Source organism: Pseudophryne corroboree, unplaced genomic scaffold (assembly GCF_028390025.1).
Source record: "Pseudophryne corroboree isolate aPseCor3 unplaced genomic scaffold, aPseCor3.hap2 scaffold_1877, whole genome shotgun sequence".
NCBI classification, from domain to species: Eukaryota; Metazoa; Chordata; class Amphibia; order Anura; family Myobatrachidae; genus Pseudophryne; species Pseudophryne corroboree.
The window spans coordinates 3910-24477 of NW_026968515.1; the positions used below are offsets into that span (position 1 = coordinate 3910).

Below are 20568 nucleotides of genomic sequence, written 5' to 3' on the forward strand. Positions count from 1 at the left end.
CTCTGGGTGCAGAGCTGTATTCTACAGAGAGAGCTGGGATGGGAAGAAGGGGAACGGCACCTGACACACACATACACGCGCGGCACCTGACACACACATACACGCGCAACACCTGACACACACACATACACGTGCGGCACCTGACACACACACACACGTAGCATCAGACACAATAAAATAAACATGCAGCACCTGACCCACACATACACGCGCAACACCTGACACACACACATACACGTGCGGCACCTGACACACACACACACACACGTAGCATCAGACACAATAAAATAAACATGCAGCACCTGACCCACACATACACGCGCAACACCTGACACACACACATATACAAGTGCGGCACCTGACACACACACGTACCATCAGACACAATAAAATAAACATGCAGCACCTGACACATGCATATACACGCAGCACCTGACACATGCATATACACGCAGCACCTGACACATGCATATACACGCAGCACCTGACACATGCATATACACGCAGCACCTGACACATGCATATACACGCAGCACCTGACACATGCATATACACGCAGCACTTGACACATGCATATACACGCAGCACCTGACACATACATATACACGCACACCATCAGACACACACATACACACGCAGTGCCTTACTCACACACACATGTACACGCGCAGCACCTGACGCACACACATGTACACGCGCAGCACCTGACGCACACTCATGTACACACGCAGCACCTGACGCACACTCATGTACACGCGCAGCACTTAATGCACACTCATGTACACGCGCAGCACTTAATGCACACTCATGTACACGCGCAGCACCTGACGCACACTCATGTACACGCGCATCACCTGACACAGACATACGTATTCATGCACAGCACCAGACATACACTTGTACACACGCGGAGCACCTGATACTCACACACATATACACCCGCCACACCTGACACACACACACACACGTGCGGCAGCTGACGCATACATACGCACCATCAGACACACTCATATATACACGCAGCACCTGACACACACATACACACAGGAGCTGACACACACATACACAGGCAGCACCTGACACACACACACATATACACGCGCAGCACCTGACACCACGCACTCACACGTACAAGCAATGCATTTCACGCCTACCTCCAGCCTCAGTTACAGGCTGCTGCCGCCTACCCCCCTCCCTGCATCAGCTGCAAAGGCAGCAAAATATTTTGACCAAAGTCTAAAGGCCCGTACACATTAAACGATGTCGCTCTGTGAGCTACATCGTCTAATGTTTCCCCTCCCGGGCCGGCCGGCGGCCGACTGTACACACTGAGCGATATGACCGCTCATATCGCTCAGTGACGTCACGCCCCCGCCAGCCCTGCATGAAGGTCGTGGACGACAGTCCACATCCTTCCTGCATGCCCTACCGACAGCGAAGATTGTTGCCGACCCGCGGGGCCGCGCATCGTTTGTCGCTGGCTGCATACACACTTAACGATAAAATGAGCGACGTCGCTCATTAAATCGTTAAGTGTGTACGGACCTTAAACAATTTGGTTTGGTTAATAAAATAATTTTGCACAGAACAGTGATGTTATACGAACATTTTCATTAAACATTTAAAAAATCAAATGTTTATTCTTACAGTGAAATTTTACATTTCTGAATAAAAAAAATAAATTTAAAAAAAGCGATGAAATTCCATAGACAAAAAACCTTACGGTTTCACATGTCCCATTAAGGCTTCTTAGACATGATCCAAATTTCAGAAGCCTGTTGTAACTCTTCCACTCAAACTCCAAAAAGCAATGAAATTCCGATCATTAAGGCTGACGCCTTAATGGACGTGTTCCTTGCGCAATACAGATATGGTATGCCATCACAGCCTGTGGGTAAGTGCAGATTCAGCACTCTCACAGAGTGAGATTGCTGTCACTCACACAATGGTGGAGCTGCTAATTCACAGATTTGTGTGCTCATTGGAATACACACATGCAGTCTATGCAACTGAAGGTCTGAGCGGAAGACAACGCTGCTCAGATGAGGTAAGAGTGTTGTTGATTGGAGGGAGGAGAGCGGTGTGGATGGGGGAACAGAAGTGTGTGGATAGAGGGAACACTAAGCAGCACTAATGGGGGGGACAGAGAAACACGGGGTAATTCAGACCGCAGCAGCAGCAGCGATTGCAGTCTGAATTAGTTTGTGAGGTGCGCACGTGCAATGGCCGCACTGCGCGTGCGTACCCCAGGAGCCCAGTGAGATGCTATCACCCTGCCTGATTGATAGGCAGAGGTGGTTGCGGGGAAGGAGGGGGGCGTGCAAACAGCGTTAGAATGCCATTGGCAGGGCATGGTCTGCACAACGGAGGCGTTTCCGGACCACTGGGGGGTGGGCTGTGGCGGTTATCCCCCTGCCAAGAGCGCAGGATCCACTAAATTTACCTTCAGGATGTCAGCTACATGAATAGGGTAAGAGTGGTGTGGATAGGGGGTAGATTAAGCAGCAAGTATGGGAAGGGAGACAGAGCGGTGCAGATGGGGGAAATGGTGCAGATGGGTTGAAAACACTGGCATGGATGGGTAGAAAACTGGTGCAGATGGGAGAGAAGACAGTGTGCCATGTACTGGAGGAGGCAGAGTGACGTTGAAGAAGGAAACACTGAGCAGCACAGAGAGAAGGAAACGGTGGTACAGACAATGCACAGGTGGGGAAAGACAGATGGTACAGATAAGTTAGTACAGACTAGCACAGATGGGAGAACACAGCAGTAGGGATTGGGGAAGACCGGGCAGCATGGGGGTGTATAGGGGAAGTAAGTGTAGATGCATAGACCGTAGATGGGGTATTATAGTTTAGCAATTAACCAAGATGTTTGAGGGAGCTAAATGTGTATACTAAGTGAGATGGATGTATGGAGTTAGAAGGATGTTGTAACAAGGTGGCTTTGTTGTGTTGACTGAATGGGATGGTTGTGGGCACTGTGTGGGATGGGAGCACCACAAAACTGCTCAGACCTTCAGTTGCATAGACTGCATGTGTGTATTCCAATGAGCACACAAATCTGTGAATTAGCAGCTCCACCATTGTGTGAGTGACAGCAATCTCACTCTGTGAGAGTGCTGAATCTGCACTTACCCACAGGCTGTGATGGCATACCATATCTGTATTGCGCAAGGAACACGTCCATTAAGGCGTCAGCCTTAATGATCGGAATTTCATTGCTTTTTGGAGTTTGAGTGAATAAAAAAAATAAATGTAAAAAAAGCGATGAAATTCCATAGACAAAAAACCTTACGGTTTCACATGTCCCATTAAGGCTTCTTAGACATGATCCAAATTTCAGAAGCCTGTTGTAACTCTTCCACTCAAACTCCAAAAAGCAATGAAATTCCGATCATTAAGGCTGACGCCTTAATGGACGTGTTCCTTGCGCAATACAGATATGGTATGCCATCACAGCCTGTGGGTAAGTGCAGATTCAGCACTCTCACAGAGTGAGATTGCTGTCACTCACACAATGGTGGAGCTGCTAATTCACAGATTTGTGTGCTCATTGGAATACACACATGCAGTCTATGCAACTGAAGGTCTGAGCGGAAGACAACGCTGCTCAGATGAGGTAAGAGTGTTGTTGATTGGAGGGAGGAGAGCGGTGTGGATGGGGGAACAGAAGTGTGTGGATAGAGGGAACACTAAGCAGCACTAATGGGGGGGACAGAGAAACACGGGGTAATTCAGACCGCAGCAGCAGCAGCGATTGCAGTCTGAATTAGTTTGTGAGGTGCGCACGTGCAATGGCCGCACTGCGCGTGCGTACCCCAGGAGCCCAGTGAGATGCTATCACCCTGCCTGATTGATAGGCAGAGGTGGTTGCGGGGAAGGAGGGGGGCGTGCAAACAGCGTTAGAATGCCATTGGCAGGGCATGGTCTGCACAACGGAGGCGTTTCCGGACCACTGGGGGGTGGGCTGTGGCGGTTATCCCCCTGCCAAGAGCGCAGGATCCACTAAATTTACCTTCAGGATGTCAGCTACATGAATAGGGTAAGAGTGGTGTGGATAGGGGGTAGATTAAGCAGCAAGTATGGGAAGGGAGACAGAGCGGTGCAGATGGGGGAAATGGTGCAGATGGGTTGAAAACACTGGCATGGATGGGTAGAAAACTGGTGCAGATGGGAGAGAAGACAGTGTGCCATGTACTGGAGGAGGCAGAGTGACGTTGAAGAAGGAAACACTGAGCAGCACAGAGAGAAGGAAACGGTGGTACAGACAATGCACAGGTGGGGAAAGACAGATGGTACAGATAAGTTAGTACAGACTAGCACAGATGGGAGAACACAGCAGTAGGGATTGGGGAAGACCGGGCAGCATGGGGGTGTATAGGGGAAGTAAGTGTAGATGCATAGACCGTAGATGGGGTATTATAGTTTAGCAATTAACCAAGATGTTTGAGGGAGCTAAATGTGTATACTAAGTGAGATGGATGTATGGAGTTAGAAGGATGTTGTAACAAGGTGGCTTTGTTGTGTTGACTGAATGGGATGGTTGTGGGCACTGTGTGGGATGGGAGCACCACAAAACTGCTCAGACCTTCAGTTGCATAGACTGCATGTGTGTATTCCAATGAGCACACAAATCTGTGAATTAGCAGCTCCACCATTGTGTGAGTGACAGCAATCTCACTCTGTGAGAGTGCTGAATCTGCACTTACCCACAGGCTGTGATGGCATACCATATCTGTATTGCGCAAGGAACACGTCCATTAAGGCGTCAGCCTTAATGATCGGAATTTCATTGCTTTTTGGAGTTTGAGTGGAATAGTTACAACAGGTTTCTGAAATTTCGATCATGTCTAAGAAGCCTTAATGGGACATGTGAAACCGTAAGGTTTTTTGTCTATGGAATATATATATATATATATATCACAAACATATATGATTCATACATATATCACACACACATACATGATACATACATGAGAAAGACCTGGGATGGTGATGAGGCCAGGGCCCCCTGCTGATGTTGCGTTGAGGAAGGCAGTGTTCCAGGGCGGATGCCAGTCGGGGAGAGCGCCGCGCAGCCCGGGAAAAATACTGCTGAGGAGCTACATCTGGAAGAGCCCCTGGGAGGGAGAGTGCCACATGCCCCCATCCTGCGCGGCAGACTCTGCAGGCCTGCACATGGGAAGGGAGGTCTCTGGCCACACATACTCACCCTTCTGCTGAAGCCCCGCTGCTGTCCCCATCAGCGATCTCCAGCGGGGAGCGGGGCCAGGATGAACCTCAACCTGTGAGAACTATCTTCATGATCAAGAGATCTCATATGCAAGATAAGTATGTGTTGGGATAGGGCTGGGGAGGGCGGCTGCTCGGGCACACCCCCGTCAAGTTAAGGAGATTTAACTGAGGAAGCACAAGGGAACTCTCGTCTGGGGACAACAACTGCAGGGAGACCACATCTTTTCAGATGAACATGGGAGGGCAGAAGGCTGCCTAATACTGAAGCACCCTCAGACATTAAACCATATGCAACAACTATTGCAAGCATTCCTGGGGGAAGTTCTGCAGCAGACGGATTTGCATACGGTGATGTCATCCAAGCAGTGGGCCAAAGTTGGCTGGAACCCTCATCTGTATATGAAAAGAGAAAAGGGGCATGCAGGGCATGGCGGCCTTTTGCGGCGCTTGGATAACCCCAAGTTTGCATTAAACACCCCCACCCTCCTTCGGTGTGGGGCTCATGTTGGCCATGCCCAAGCCCCTGAAGCATTCAAGCTGATTTCTTGCAGCAGCTGGGCACTGTAACAGCTTCAGAGCTGCTCTACAAGACAAGTAAAAGGGTGTGGGCCCTGCAGCACCACCTGTAGTTTGCATACACACATATATAGGACAGCATCTCTTATATGCCCCAGGGTCAATAAAATAGTATCCTTGTCTAGGCTATCCATCCCCTCAGATAAGGTATTTGTCCATGCCGCTACAGCACTACACACCCAGGCCGACGCAATTGCCGGTCTGAGTAAGGTACCTGAATGTGTATAAATGGACTTCAGGGTAATCTCCTGTTTGCGGTCAGCACACTCTTTGAGGGTAGCCGTATCCTGGGACGGGAGGGCTACCTTCTTGGATAAGCGTGTTAATGCTTTGTCCACCCTAGGGGAGGATTCCCATCGTAACCTATCCGTTGATGGGAAAGGATACGCCATAAGAATCCTTTTGGAAATCTGCAGTCTTTTATCTGGAGATTCCCAAGCTTTTTCACATAACTCGTTCAGCTCGTGTGAGGGGGGAAAGGTTACCTCAGGCTTCTTTCCCTTGTACATATGTACCCTCTTGTCAGCGACAGGGGGTTCCTCTGTGATGTGCAAAACATCTTTTATTGCCATAATCATAAATCGAATGGATTTTGCCAATTTTGGCTGTAACTTTGCATCATCGTAATCGACACTGGAGTCAGAATCCGTGTCGGTATCTGTGTCAACAATCTGGGATAGTGGGCGCTTATGAGACCCTGACAGTCCCTGCAACATAGGATCAGGCATGGGTTTAAATCCTGACTGTCCCAAAGCTTCTGCCTTGTCTAATCTTTTGTGCAATGAGTTTACACTAGCATTTAAAACATTCCACATATCCATCCAATCAGCTGTCGGCGGAGACACCACATTCATTTGCTCCCGCTCCTCTCTAATATAGCCTTCTTCCTCAGACATGTCGACACACGTGTACCGACACACTACACACACAGGGAATGCTTTTTCTGAAGACAGTTTCCCCACAAGGCCCTTTGGAGAGACAGAGAGAGAGTATGTCAGCACACCCCCCAGCGCTATATAACCCAGGAATAGCACAGTAACTTAATGTTTGAACAATCGGTGAGGGGGAACATCTTGAAACCCCAGTTTGTACCCTTGGGACACTATTTGTAAAACACACGAGTCCATGTCCGAATGAATCCAGAACTGACTAAAGAGTTTTAGACGTGCCCCCACTGGTGCGGGCTCCTGCAAGAGAGCCCCAGCGTCATGCAGTGGATTTGGCAGAAGCAGAGGATGATCTCTGCTCCTGCGATCTTGAAGAGGATGCAGACCTCTTCTCTCTTCTCCTTCCTCTACCTGCAAAGAAAGGGGAATCTTAACTTCTTGCATATCTATTGGGCCGAAATGACTGCATCAGATAATGATGCGTCTTCATCCGTTGGGAGGGAACATAGGGCAAGAAGGTTGACTTACCTGCGGGAGCTGCCGAGATCAAATTAACTAGGCAGTCACCAAACAAGGCTTCACCTTCATAGGGAAGAGACTCCCTTTCTTCTTGGAGTCAGCATCAGCATTCTCTTGGTGAATCCACAATGCCCTCCTATCCGACACTGCCATGAAATTGGCCCGTGAACTCAAGAGTCCTATATCCCTTGCAGTCTCACGTAAGTATGCTGCAGTGTCCTTGATATGATACAACGTAAGGAGTATCCCATCTCTCCAGGGTATCTATATCGGATGACAAGGTATTCGACCAATTCTTGAATACTACTACTCACCCATGCACATGTAATGGCAGGTCTAAGTAATGTACCCGTGGTTACATAACTAGAAATAATGTAGCTTCCTGCATACGATCCGCTGGATTTGTGACAGGGCCCCGTGCAGAACAGGGGGTGACTCCCACTTTATTCTGTCCGCGGCGGGAAATGAATAAACAACCAGAATCCTTTTGGGGATTTGAAACCATCTTGTCGAGCTGGCCCAGACTTTCTCAAACAGAGATGGAGGAACGTTACATCAGCTTTCATTATATATCTATATATACATACATATAGACCCCTTTGTCAGGAACAGCAGGGTCTTCAGTGACTTTAATATGTCCTTAATATCCACAATCATGTACTGAATGCTCCTTGCCAATATTGGATCTAATCAGGAAACATTATGGTCGACATAAGTATCAGTATCCGTGTCAGTATCAGTGTGTAGTAACTGGGCAAAATAACATTTTTGCAACCCAGCGGGGCCTGAGGGAAAAGAAACATAGCCATGAATATCACATCTATTCTCTACGTCTGTGTCTGGGACACAGATTTATCCAACCTTACTCTGATATTACTGAAACATTTACCCAGTCAGTTATTGGTGGTGCCAACAGGGCCACCATCATATGTCTGCATTCCTAATATAGTTTCCTCTTGGGAAAAACATTCAGCCACCGACATGTTGACACACATATACCAAGTACCCACAGACACACCGGCTTATGGGGGACAGACCGTCAGTAAATCTGTCAGAGGGACACAGAGGATTTTTCAGCTCACAATCCAGCGCCAAAAGTACACAGTCTGGGAAATAATAAACTCTATAGTGATAGACTTGTAATGCTCTAAAGATGTTCTGGTGAGGTGAGGAAGAAGCCCCGCCGCTGTAATGGCGCGTATCTGTCCCGCTCAGAAATAATTAATTACGCTAGCGGGGTAAGGACAGTGCCCAGGCACTAATGTCCACTTTTTCCAGCCTTTTGTGAGGAATTTATGCTGCCCAGGGTGCCCCCCCCCCCCCGTGCCCTGCACCCTGCAGTGCCTGTGTTTGTGTGGGAGCATGGCGCGCAGCGTTCCGCTCGCTGCTCGGTACCTCAGAATGCCGTCACTGAAGAAGAAGTCTTCTGTTCTTCTGCTACTCACCTGTCTTCTGGCTCTGTAAGGGGGTGACGGCAGGCTGCGGGAGTGTGCATCTAGGCGTACCCAGCGATCAGCACCCTCAGGAGCTAATGGTGTCCTGTCAGCCTGAAGCAGAGCCATTGAACTCACTAGAAGTTGGTCATACTTCTCTCCCCTAAGTCCCACGAAGCAGGGAGACTGTTGCCAGCAGCCTCCCTGAAAATAAAAAAAACTAACAAGTCTTTTCAGAGAAACTCAGTAGAGCTCCCCTGTAGTGCATCCAGTATCACTGCGCACAATACTAAAACTGGAGTCTGGAGGAGGGGCATAGAGGGAGGAGACAGTTCACACCCTTTGAAAGTCTTAAAGTGCCCATGTCTCCTGCGGATCCCGTCTATACCCCATGGTTCTTAATGTGACCCCAGCATCCTCTAGGACGTATGAGAAAACAAATAACGCACACACGAGGAGGAGAGAACTAAGGAAGCTATAAGGAGAAGAGGGGAGGGAGGGGGGGTTGAAAGGTAAGGTAGTAAAGGCATATTGGATAAACTACAACCTTATACATATTCATTAATGTACCAGTAGTTAGAAGTAGAAGAGCTCTAACAGAAACCACAAAGCTTATCTAAAGCCACACCACACTGGATATGCCCAATCTCATTTGATTTTTGAAGCAAAGCAGTATTGGACTTTGTTAATACATGGATGGGAGACTGCTTGGTAGTATCAGATTCTTTAGGTGTTTTTAAACTACCAACACCATTTTCTTGGTACATTTAATTTTTACATGTATTCTTTTATGTACCAGAAGTTAGAAGTAGAAGAGCTGTAACAGAAACCACCAGCTCATCTACAGCCACAGCACACTGGATTTGCCCAATCTCTCCTGATCATGGAAGCTGAGCAGTGTTGGTCCTGGTTTTAGTAATTGGATGGGAGACCACAAGGAAATACCAGGAGCTGTGTGTATTTTTACAATACTAACACCGTTCTCTTGATGCATTCCATTTTGAAACATTGGGGCAGATCTATTAAGCCTGGTGAACTGATAAAGTGCAAGGTGATAAAGTACCAGCCAGTCAGCTCCTAACTGTCATTTTTCAAACCCAGCCTGTGACATGGCAATTAGGAGCTGATTGGCTGGTACTTTATCACCATGCAAATTATCATTTCACCAGGTTTAATAAATCGGCTGCTTACTCATTTATGTACGAGTAGTTAGAAGTAGAAGAACTCTAACAGAAACCACTAAGCTCATCTACAGCCACACCACACTGTATATGCCCAATATCACCTGATTTTAGGCCTGGTTTGTTCTTGGATGTGAGACCACCTGGGAATACCAGGTGCTGTAGGTAGTTTTATACTACCAACACCGTTCTCTTGATGCATTCCATTTTGAAACATTGGGGCAGATCTATTAAGCCTGGTGAACTGATAAAGTGCAAGGTGATAAAGTACCAGCCAGTCAGCTCCTAACTGTCATTTTTCAAACCCAGCCTGTGACATGGCAATTAGGAGCTGATTGGCTGGTACTTTATCACCATGCAAATTATCATTTCACCAGGTTTAATAAATCGGCGGCTTACTCATTTATGTACGAGTAGTTAGAAGTAGAAGAACTCTAACAGAAACCACTAAGCTCATCTACAGCCACACCACACTGTATATGCCTCTTCTTACATTCCGCTGCACTTATTGTGGGGTAGCCGCAATCCCTTCTGCTGTACGGTTCCACATTACATTGTTTCTTGTCACTTCCTGTTGATGCAGTAAGGAAACATCCAGGAATTACAGCAGCTTAGTTTTTTTTTTTTTTAACTGGGGCAATTTAGCTAGATCACAGGGCAATTTAGCTCCTTTGGTCCTTTTTTAGGACCAGTTAATCAGACAGTTGAGCAAACTGAAAAACAGCTAACAGGAAATTTCCACTTAAATGGTATTTTCTAATCTTATCTGACCATGACTAAGAATAAAGGATACACAAGATAAACTCTTAGAGCCATGGACCTTATCCATGTTTAAGCTCCATCAAATCTGTAATCAATAGCACTACATGCTCCCACTTTACCACTGTACTATATACTCTACCTGTGTTTTTAAGGTAAAAACACCATTTAACCCCAGTGACACTTGAATTAAAGCAGCAGCCTCTGGAATAGCATTCCTTAGCATTAATCCCAGGAAATCTGCAATCTTCACGCTCTTTGATAGCCATGCTACATTGCTGTTTACTTGGATGGAGCAGAGAGCACAACATCAGGACATAGGAAATATTACAATGCATGATAAGAAAGGTGTGAGCTCTACAGCAAGGCCTCTAACCCTTTGCCAGTGCCAAATACATAGGGCTTAACTCAGATCTGATCACAGCAGCAAATTTATTAGCTAAAACCATGTACACTGCAGGGGGGGGGGTGTATAATATGTGCAGAGAGAGTTAGATTTTGGTGCGGTGTGTTCAAACTGAAATCTAAATTGCAGTGTAAAAACAAAACAGCCAGTATTTACCCTGCACACAAACAATATAACCCACCTAAATCTCTCTGCAAATGTTATATCTGCCCCCCCCCCCATCCCTGCAGTGCACATGGTTTTGCCCACTAGCTAACAAATTTGCTGCATCTGGGAATTACAGCAGCTTAATATTTCTTTTTACAGAAGGTTCAGCAAATTAAATTATTTAGTGAAATACTGTAATCATAACAGTTACAGGGATATTGTAAGTAGATTTATTGTCAGTGGATAAATGTAAAAATTAAACCCTTAGGCATAGTTCCAAAATGCTGTCATTGCAATCCAGATTTTAAGGATATCATGCTTGAGCACAGGTGACTTAATTAGAACTTCGGTCAATGTGAATTAACCATTGGACTCAACCATGGTTATCCTTAAAACCCAGGGGTCTATTTAAGATCGATCTTAATCGATGTTGGGCTTCCAGGTTGAAAAAAACACACACATTTGTTTTCACATTAAACAGACTTCCACATGAGAAAGCAGCAAGGATGCAGTGGCGTTAATGTTTCCTGGTGTCAACTTGTATTATTTCAGTAGACATTGAAATGAGGATGCATCTTGCTGCCTTTCCAATGAAGCAAGTTTAATTTAGTAATAGGTGAAAAACCATCCTTACAAAGGTGTTAATCAGAGACTTGGCTTTGTGGACACTTTTCAGAGAACAAATTTGTTAGCATAAAAATAAAGCCAGAAAATGAAGAGCTGTTTAATCACTCGATTGGATTTTTCTGCCAGCATATTTTTTTTCTCTGCAACCCACTGCTAAATTGTGCTTCCTAGCTGTTTTTTATAAAATCACTGAATCAAATCTAACTCTGATTACATCAGAGAAGGCCATGTACCCTACACCATAAGAGGAGGTTTGAAATTTTGACTTGTCTACTTAAATATCACCAAAATCTGATCACAAGGTTAATTACGTCCCTGGGTGGGATTGAACCACCAACCTTTTGGTTAATAGCCAAACACACTAACCAATTGCGCCACAGAGACACTTTGCAAAAGTCCATACTGACAAAGGCTAATAAGCATTCATCTAAAACGTTTCCTAGAAAAACTTTAAAAAGTCAATAATCTGGAGAGTTTTTGTAAGATGTTTCTTCCATCAACCAACGAAGAAACACATTGGTACTTTCCCATGATGAGTGAGTGCTTCAGGATCTCTTGCACTTACATGTGCAGCAGAGTACTGCAATGGAAGCATGCTGGGCCCATAACCCAGAGGTAGGCAGATTGAAACTATCCTCTGCTATATGCATTTTTTTTGTTAATTAAAGTAATCCAAAACTGGGATTGATATTTTGTCTCTTTTATTTTTACTTAAAGTACAATAACTTTTACCATTTTAATTTGTTTTAATAGTATATTGACAGTATTATTTTCTTTCAAAAATCCACTTCATTTTCTTTACCCTATTATTAAAATGGTAATTGAAGAAGAGGAATTGTTGCTTTGACTGCAGCATTCCCGGGGTTAACTGGTGTTTCTTCAAGTCACAAGGTATGGAGCTGCTGTATAGTTACTCGCAAGTCAGTAGTTGTATGATGCTCACACCTGTTAAGCTGGATACACACAGAATGCCCTACACAGGGGGTGAAATGAGCGCCACCCCCACCCCCCGTACGTTCAGCACACATCACGCTGTGCTGAGCGGGGGGAGAGATGTGTGCTGAGCAGTTCGCTCAGCACACATCTCTCCCCAAAATCGGGCCGTGAATACGGACCTTTAAACTGGATCCACACTTAGATTATCTGTCCAATTTTTTTTTCTAGTTGAAACAAAATTATGCTAATATGTGGCAGCAAATTACAATTGACCATTTGTTCACAAACACTGGAAAACATCCAAAAATGGTCATTTAGATAAATTGGCTAAATCCATTTCATTTAGCTAATTTATCCAAACTACCTTTATTGTATCTTTGTGGGTGAATGATGTGTGGGTCAGTGTTGAGGGTGGTGGAGGAGATGGTTAATAGGCACAGCAGGGTGTGGACAGTCAAATAGTGTGCTTAGAGGTTCAGAGTCATTGTATGAGACTCTGGCAACAGTGACTTGATGAGTCTGGTGTCCATAGGGTGGGACGCATTAACCTTTTTATGCTATTGAAATAGTTCTCCTCCTGACCGACGCAGTTCCTTGCTCCGAGGTTGGTGTATTGTCCTGTTGCAGCGCCTCTCCACTGTGGTCACAGTGAGCTGTGTGGTGTTGCTGGCGCATGCCAATCTCCCCCCAACCTCCCTCTTGCATTTCAGACCTACGTACGCATGATGGGATCTTGTATGATATGCGCGTGTGCTGTAGAGATGAAAGTGGGGGTGAGGAGGCAGATCGTGAGATGGGGAAACTTTGTGGACTGTTAGCGAAGGGGAGCACTGGGCAATCTGAGTTGCAAAGAGGGCAGCAGAAGAGGTTATTGCATGTGCACTGGTGACAGGTCTATCCTTGGTGGCCAGCCTCAGTGGCAAAGGGGTACATGAGCTAGTGTCCCTTGGCCAGCCATGTACCATGGCCACCTCCCTACCTCCTATATATTCTCCCTGATCTGTCACTTTGTTACGGTCTGCTGCTGGCACTGGTGTATCGTCCTGCAGTTGCCGTCTCCGCCCATTGCTGTGACTTCCCCCAGAGTTAGCCACACAGAGTGACAGATCTGGGAAAATATATAGGAGATCATTACTTTCACTTGCAGCCTACCTTATTTTTTGCAGCCTAGCATGCTCCTGACCCCTTCTCTCACTAATACTTATACAACATTCATGAACTCATCTTAAGGTTTCTTTATTATTCAGTCACACTGTCTTGGATCCAAACCATTTCCTGTGGCATTGCAGTCAAACAATTGAGCTATTTACCCTTGCATAGAAAGGTATAATCTAAGCTAGAGAATTCTATTTGGAGCTCACCTTGTACTTTGTGAAGAAATAATCAGCTTTGTGGCTGAGCAGATATATGGAGTGTGTGGCTGCACACTGCATTGATCTGCTGAGTTGCAATGCTAATAATTTTTTTTTTTGCAAAGTACCAATAGCTTCATTGTGAAGGTGGAAAGAAGGGTGTTACGGCATGGAATGTACAAACTGCGAGACCCTGCTGGTAGCGCCTTTGTCTATTTAGTAGGAAGGGCACGTAACAGCCGGGGGGCAATGGAGGAAGCCCCTTTAGGGCTGGAGCCCGGCGGCAACTGACTCCGTTGTCTCTGGCAGTTCCGCCCCTGGACTAGAGGAATGGTCAAGAACATGGCAACATTTAATGCCAAAAAATGCAAAATCATACACGTCTCAAAAATGCAAAGGCTAACTATAATATTAAGGGCATTATAATGGCAAGAGGAAAGCTATCTAAGTATTACTATTTCAGGTAAGCAATGTAACAAAGCAATAGGAAAGGCAAGTCAGATGCTTGTTTGCATAGGTTAAAGAACCAGTAGCAGAAAAAAGTAATACAGGTTGAGTATCCCATATCCAAATATTCCGAAATACGGAATATTCCGAAATACGGACTTTTTTGAGTGAGACTGAGATAGTGAAACCTTTGTGTTTTGATGGCTCAGTGTACACAAACTTTGTTTAATACTCAAAGTTATTAAAAATATTGTATTAAATGAACTTCAGACTGTGTGTATAAGGTGTATATGAAACATAAATGAATTCTGTGAATGTACACACACTTTGTTTAATGCACAAAGTTATAAAAAATATTGGCTAAAATGACCTTCAGGCTGTGTGTATAAGGTGTATATGAAACATAAATGCCTTCTGTGCTTAGATTTAGGTCCCATCACCATAATATCTCGTTATGGTATGCAATTATTCCAAAATACAGAAAAATCCGATATCCAAAATTCCTCTGGTCCCAAGCATTTGGGATAAGGGATACTCAACCTGTAATGCCACTGTATAGGTCCTTGGTACAGCCACATTTAGAATCCTGTGTTCAGTTCCAGAAGCCATATCTCCAGAAGGCTGTAAATACATTAGGGCAACTAAAATTGTGCATGGCCTACATCACAAAACTTACCTGGAAATACTAAAAAATGTTGATGTGTATAGTTTGGAGAAGGGAAGAGGGAACATACAGTAATAGAAACATTTAAATATATAGAGAGGAATGTAATAGGGTGTGAGAATCAGAAAGTGAGAGATTTTGTGTTTTTTCCTGTTGTTTTTTTTTTTTTGTTTGATTGTTTGTTTTTAAAGTGGCAATCCTTTACATGGCAAAACCAGGTTGATATTTGCCATGTAAAGGATTGCCACCGTGGGCATGTGTAGAAGGGGCACTGCTACTGTTGGCATTATGTGTGTAAGCTGCACTGATATGGTGGTTATGTGTATAAAGGGCACTGCGACTGTGGGTATTATTATTATTATTATTATTACATGCGGTGTAATGACAATAAGATAGTGCTACTGTGTGGCGTATTTTGATTTGGGGTGCTATTGTGTGGCCATGCCCCTTCCTTGTGATACCACACCTTCTTTTTTTAAGGAGCGCACTGTCCCTTTATTAAGTATTGGAGAGAGGGACCAAATTAATAGTTTGCAGGGAGGCGCCAAACACCCTAGCACTGGCCCTTTGGTAGGGGACAGGATTTGCTTCTGCTTGTGCACATATGTTATGATTGCCAGCCAACAGCACTGGTTTTGCCTATAACACTAACTATAAATATTTTGAATTGGTCCTGGACCACCAATCCAAGGCACCCCTGCAAGTGTCCTGAGGCACCCCAGGGTGCAGTTTGAGAACCACTGGTCTAGTGAGTACCCAGGATAATTATTGTAGCTGGTCTGCGGGTAACAGCTCTCAGATCCACTTCTAGAAAAAAATGCAGCAATGTAATTTGAGTGACAAACTGCAGAGATGAACCCTTTCTGTGACTGCTGCACAGGGATCACACAAACTCTATTCATAGGGCTGACTTCACTTAGGGGAGATGTTCTCACCCCGCAAAGAAGTGCGAGTATATACCGCACTTACGGTACCATTGGATTTACAGATATTTTCTTGCAATACACTATGGGGGTCATTCTGAGTTGATTGCTCGCTAGCAGTTTTTAGCAGCCATGCAAACGCATTGTCGCTGCCCACTGGAGAGTGTATATTCACTTTGGAGAAGTGCGAACACTTGAGCAGCAGAGCGCCTGCAAAATCGTTTCAAAATAAGACCAGCACTGTAGTTACACTTCGTGTGCGTTGATTCTAACAACCGAGGGACGGCTTTTGATGTCACACACCCATCCAGCGAATGCCCAGCCACGTCTGCATTTCTTCTGCCACGCCTGCATTTTTCCAAGCACTCCCTGAAAACGGTCAGTTGCCACCCAGAAACGCCCTCTTTCTGTCAATCTCCTTGTGGCCTGTTCTGTGATTGGAATAATCGCTAGAACTAGTGCAAAACCACAATGGACTTTGTACCCGTACGATGCGCATGCACATTACGGAGCATGCGCATGCACAGATTAGCCATTTTTTTTCAACTGATTGCTACGCAGCGAACAACGGCAGCATGCGATCAACTCGGAATGACCCCCTATATACATAGAAACATGGATTTTTTACTGCAGGAATTATGGTTAGTTTAGGGGTATCGGTTAGGGTCAACAGAGGTGTAGCTAGGGGTCCAAGCGCCCCTGGCAAAGTAAGGGACTGGCGCCCCCCCTTTCGATAAAGCATTGCAGTCCATTGGCGGTTACCATGTTGGAGCCACAGCAACTGACCCCCTCCCCCACACGCTGCCCTACATCATCGGCTGGGATTCACTGTTGGTGTGAAGCCACTGGGAACAGTCTGGTAGCATTAGCAGCAGTCTGTGTCATAAAGCATTGCAGTCCATTGGCGGTTACCATGTTGGAGCCACAGCAACTGACCCCCTCCCCCACACGCTGCCCTACATCATCGGCTGGGATTCACTGTTGGTGTGAAGCCACTGGGAACAGTCTGGTAGCATTAGCAGCAGTCTGTGTCATAGATAGGGAAGGCAGAAGGTTAACTAGCTAATAGCAGTCTGTTGGCAGCAGAGGCTGGGCGGGGGGCTGAGAATGAGCCAACGCTGATCAATGTCCAGTCTGCTTAGACAAAAATATTTTGTGATCAGGGCTGGTTCTAGACCAAAGGAGCCAATGGCAAAAATTTCCTTTGGCACCCCCCCCACACACACATACACACACACCAAAAAAGAACATATCCCAGTTTAACATAACGCTATGTGGTGCAAGGTGTGGAGCTGGTTACTTGTATCAGACCTCTACTGACCTTTCTATAACCATCACTGCATTACTGACCCCTCTATACAGTACACTGACCTCTATATACCTGCTAGTACATCCCTGATGCCTATATTCCCTAAGCTAAATCCCTGATGCCTCTATTCCCTACGCTACATCCCTGACGCCTCTATTCCCTATGCTACATCCCTGACGCCTCTATACCCTACGCTACATCCCTGATGCCTCTATTCCCTACGCTACATTCCTGATGCCTCTATAACCTACGCTACATCCCTGACGCCTCTATACCCTACGCTACATCCCTGACGCCTCTATACAGTACAATGCATTACTGATCCCTCTAGACCATACATCCTCATTACATCAGAGAGATAGTGAAACACTGGAAAAAATAAGGATAAAGTGGACTACAGAAACTGATGCTCTAAACAAAGGAGAGAGAGAGAAAAGCACAAGGGAAAGTGGGCAATCGGAACACCATAGAGAGAGGAGAGATAGAAATGCCTGAAAAAGTAAAGGGGGTTGGGTATGGCATCCGGCGCTCGGGATTCCAGCAGTCACATGATACCTAATCCTAACCCTCTGGGGGGGTGGCGGATAGGGCTAACCCTCAGGGGGTGGCAGCTAGGACTAACCCCCCCCCCCTCCTAGTGCCTTACCTAACACCCGCTCCCCCGGTCCTAACCCTCCCTCCAATACTCGCCTTCGGGATGTTGGCTGTCTGTGTGCCGGCACCAGTCTCCCAAGTGGTGTCAGGATTCCAACATCGGTCAAATGACCGCCGGTATACCGTCTGCCGGGATGGTAAATGTATCCTGAGGACAGGTAGTGAGTGTGGAGGGATAGGTGGTTCAGTAAAATGTAACAGCTCAAACTGCGATCATTCACTGATAAATTGATTTATAGCTCTCCCTTTTTAACCATTGCAGTCATAAAAGCAATGTTTTTTAAACTTTTAAATAAAGCTTGTTAGCAATGCATCCCCAGCACACTGTATATGCTGGGAGATGTAGTTCTCAATATGAAAACATTTAATTACTGTATGAACTAGAGATGAGCGGGTTCGGTTTCTCTGAATCCGAACCCGCCAGAACTTCATGTTTTTTTTCACGGGTCCGAGCGACTCGGATCTTCCCGCCTTGCTCGGTTAACCCGAGCGCGCCCGAACGTCATCATGACGCTGTCGGATTCTCGCGAGGCTCGGATTCTATCGCGAGACTCGGATTCTATATAAGGAGCCGCGCGTCGCCGCCATTTTCACACGTGCATTGAGATTGATAGGGAGAGGACGTGGCTGGCGTCCTCTCCATTTAGAATTAGAATAGATTAGAGAGACACTTGATTTACTAATTTTGGGGAGCATTAGGAGTACTCAGTAGTGTACAGTGCAGAGTTTTGCTGATAGTGACCAGTGACCACCACTTTTATTTATAATCCGTTCTCTGCCTGAAAAAAGCGATACACAGCACACAGTGACTCAGTCACATACCATATCTGTGTGCACTGCTCAGGCTCAGGCCAGTGTGCTGCATCATCTATTATCTATATATAATATTATATATATCTGTCTGACTGCTCAGCTCACACAGCTTATAATTGTGGGGGAGACTGGGGAGCACTACTGCAGTGCCAGTTATAGGTTATAGCAGGAGCCAGGAGTACATAATATAATCCGTTCTCTGCCTGAAAAAAGCGATACACAGCACACAGTGACTCAGTCACATACCATATCTGTGTGCACTGCTCAGGCTCAGGCCAGTGTGCTGCATCATCTATTATCTATATATAATATTATATATATCTGTCTGACTGCTCAGCTCACACAGCTTATAATTGTGGGGGAGACTGGGGAGCACTACTGCAGTGCCAGTTATAGGTTATAGCAGGAGCCAGGAGTACATAATATATTATATAGTGAGTGACCACCAGACACACAGTGCAGTTTATTTAATATATCCGTTCTCTGCCTGAAAAAAGCGATACACACAGTGACTCAGTCAGTCACATACCATATCTGTGTGCACTGCTCAGGCTCAGGCCAGTGTGCTGCATCATCTATATATATTATATATCTGTCTGACTGCTCAGCTCACACAGCTTATAATTGTGGGGGAGACTGGGGAGCACTACTGCAGTGCCAGTTATAGGTTATAGCAGGAGCCAGGAGTACATAATATTATATTAAAATTAAACAGTGCACACTTTTGCTGCAGGAGTGCCACTGCCAGTGTGACTAGTGACCAGTGACCTGACCACCAGTATATAATATTAGTAGTATACTATCTCTTTATCAACCAGTCTATATTAGCAGCAGACACAGTACAGTGCGGTAGTTCACGGCTGTGGCTACCTCTGTGTCGGCACTCGGCAGCCCGTCCATAATTGTATATACCACCTAACCGTGGTTTTTTTTTCTTTCTTTATACATACATACTAGTTACGAGTATACTATCTCTTTATCAACCAGTCTATATATTAGCAGCAGACACAGTACAGTGCGGTAGTTCACGGCTGTGGCTACCTCTGTGTCGGCACTCGGCAGCCCGTCCATAATTGTATATACCACCTAACCGTGTTTTTTTTTTCTTTCTTTATACATACATACTAGTTACGAGTATACTATCTCTTTATCAACCAGTCTATATATTAGCAGCAGACACAGTACAGTGCGGTAGTTCACGGCTGTGGCTACCTCTGTGTCGGCACTCGGCAGCCCGTCCATAATTGTATATACCACCTAACCGTGGTTTTTTTTTCTTTCTTTATACATACATACTAGTTACGAGTATACTATCTCTTTATCAACCAGTCTATATTAGCAGCAGACACAGTACAGTGCGGTAGTTCACGGCTGTGGCTACCTCTGTGTCGGCACTCGGCAGCCCGTCCATAATTGTATATACCACCTAACCGTGGTTTTTTTTTCTTTCTTTATACATACATACTAGTTACAAGTATACTATCTCTTTATCAACCAGTCTATATATTAGCAGCAGACACAGTACAGTGCGGTAGTTCACGGCTGTGGCTACCTCTGTGTCGGCACTCGGCAGCCCGTCCATAATTGTATACTAGTATCCAATCCATCCATCTCCATTGTTTACCTGAGGTGCCTTTTAGTTGTGCCTATTAAAATATGGAGAACAAAAATGTTGAGGTTCCAAAATTAGGGAAAGAT

At 45.6% G+C, this 20568-nt stretch overlaps 1 non-coding gene across 1 annotated transcript; it reads right to left on the reverse strand.

Annotated features, from left to right (window-relative positions):
* Positions 1–12082: 12082 nt before the first annotated feature.
* Positions 12083–12156, reverse strand: TRNAN-AUU (transfer RNA asparagine (anticodon AUU)). Its single transcript has one exon. It is a non-coding gene; the product is annotated as a tRNA-Asn (tRNA).
* Between the last annotated feature and the right edge of the window lie 8412 nt (positions 12157–20568).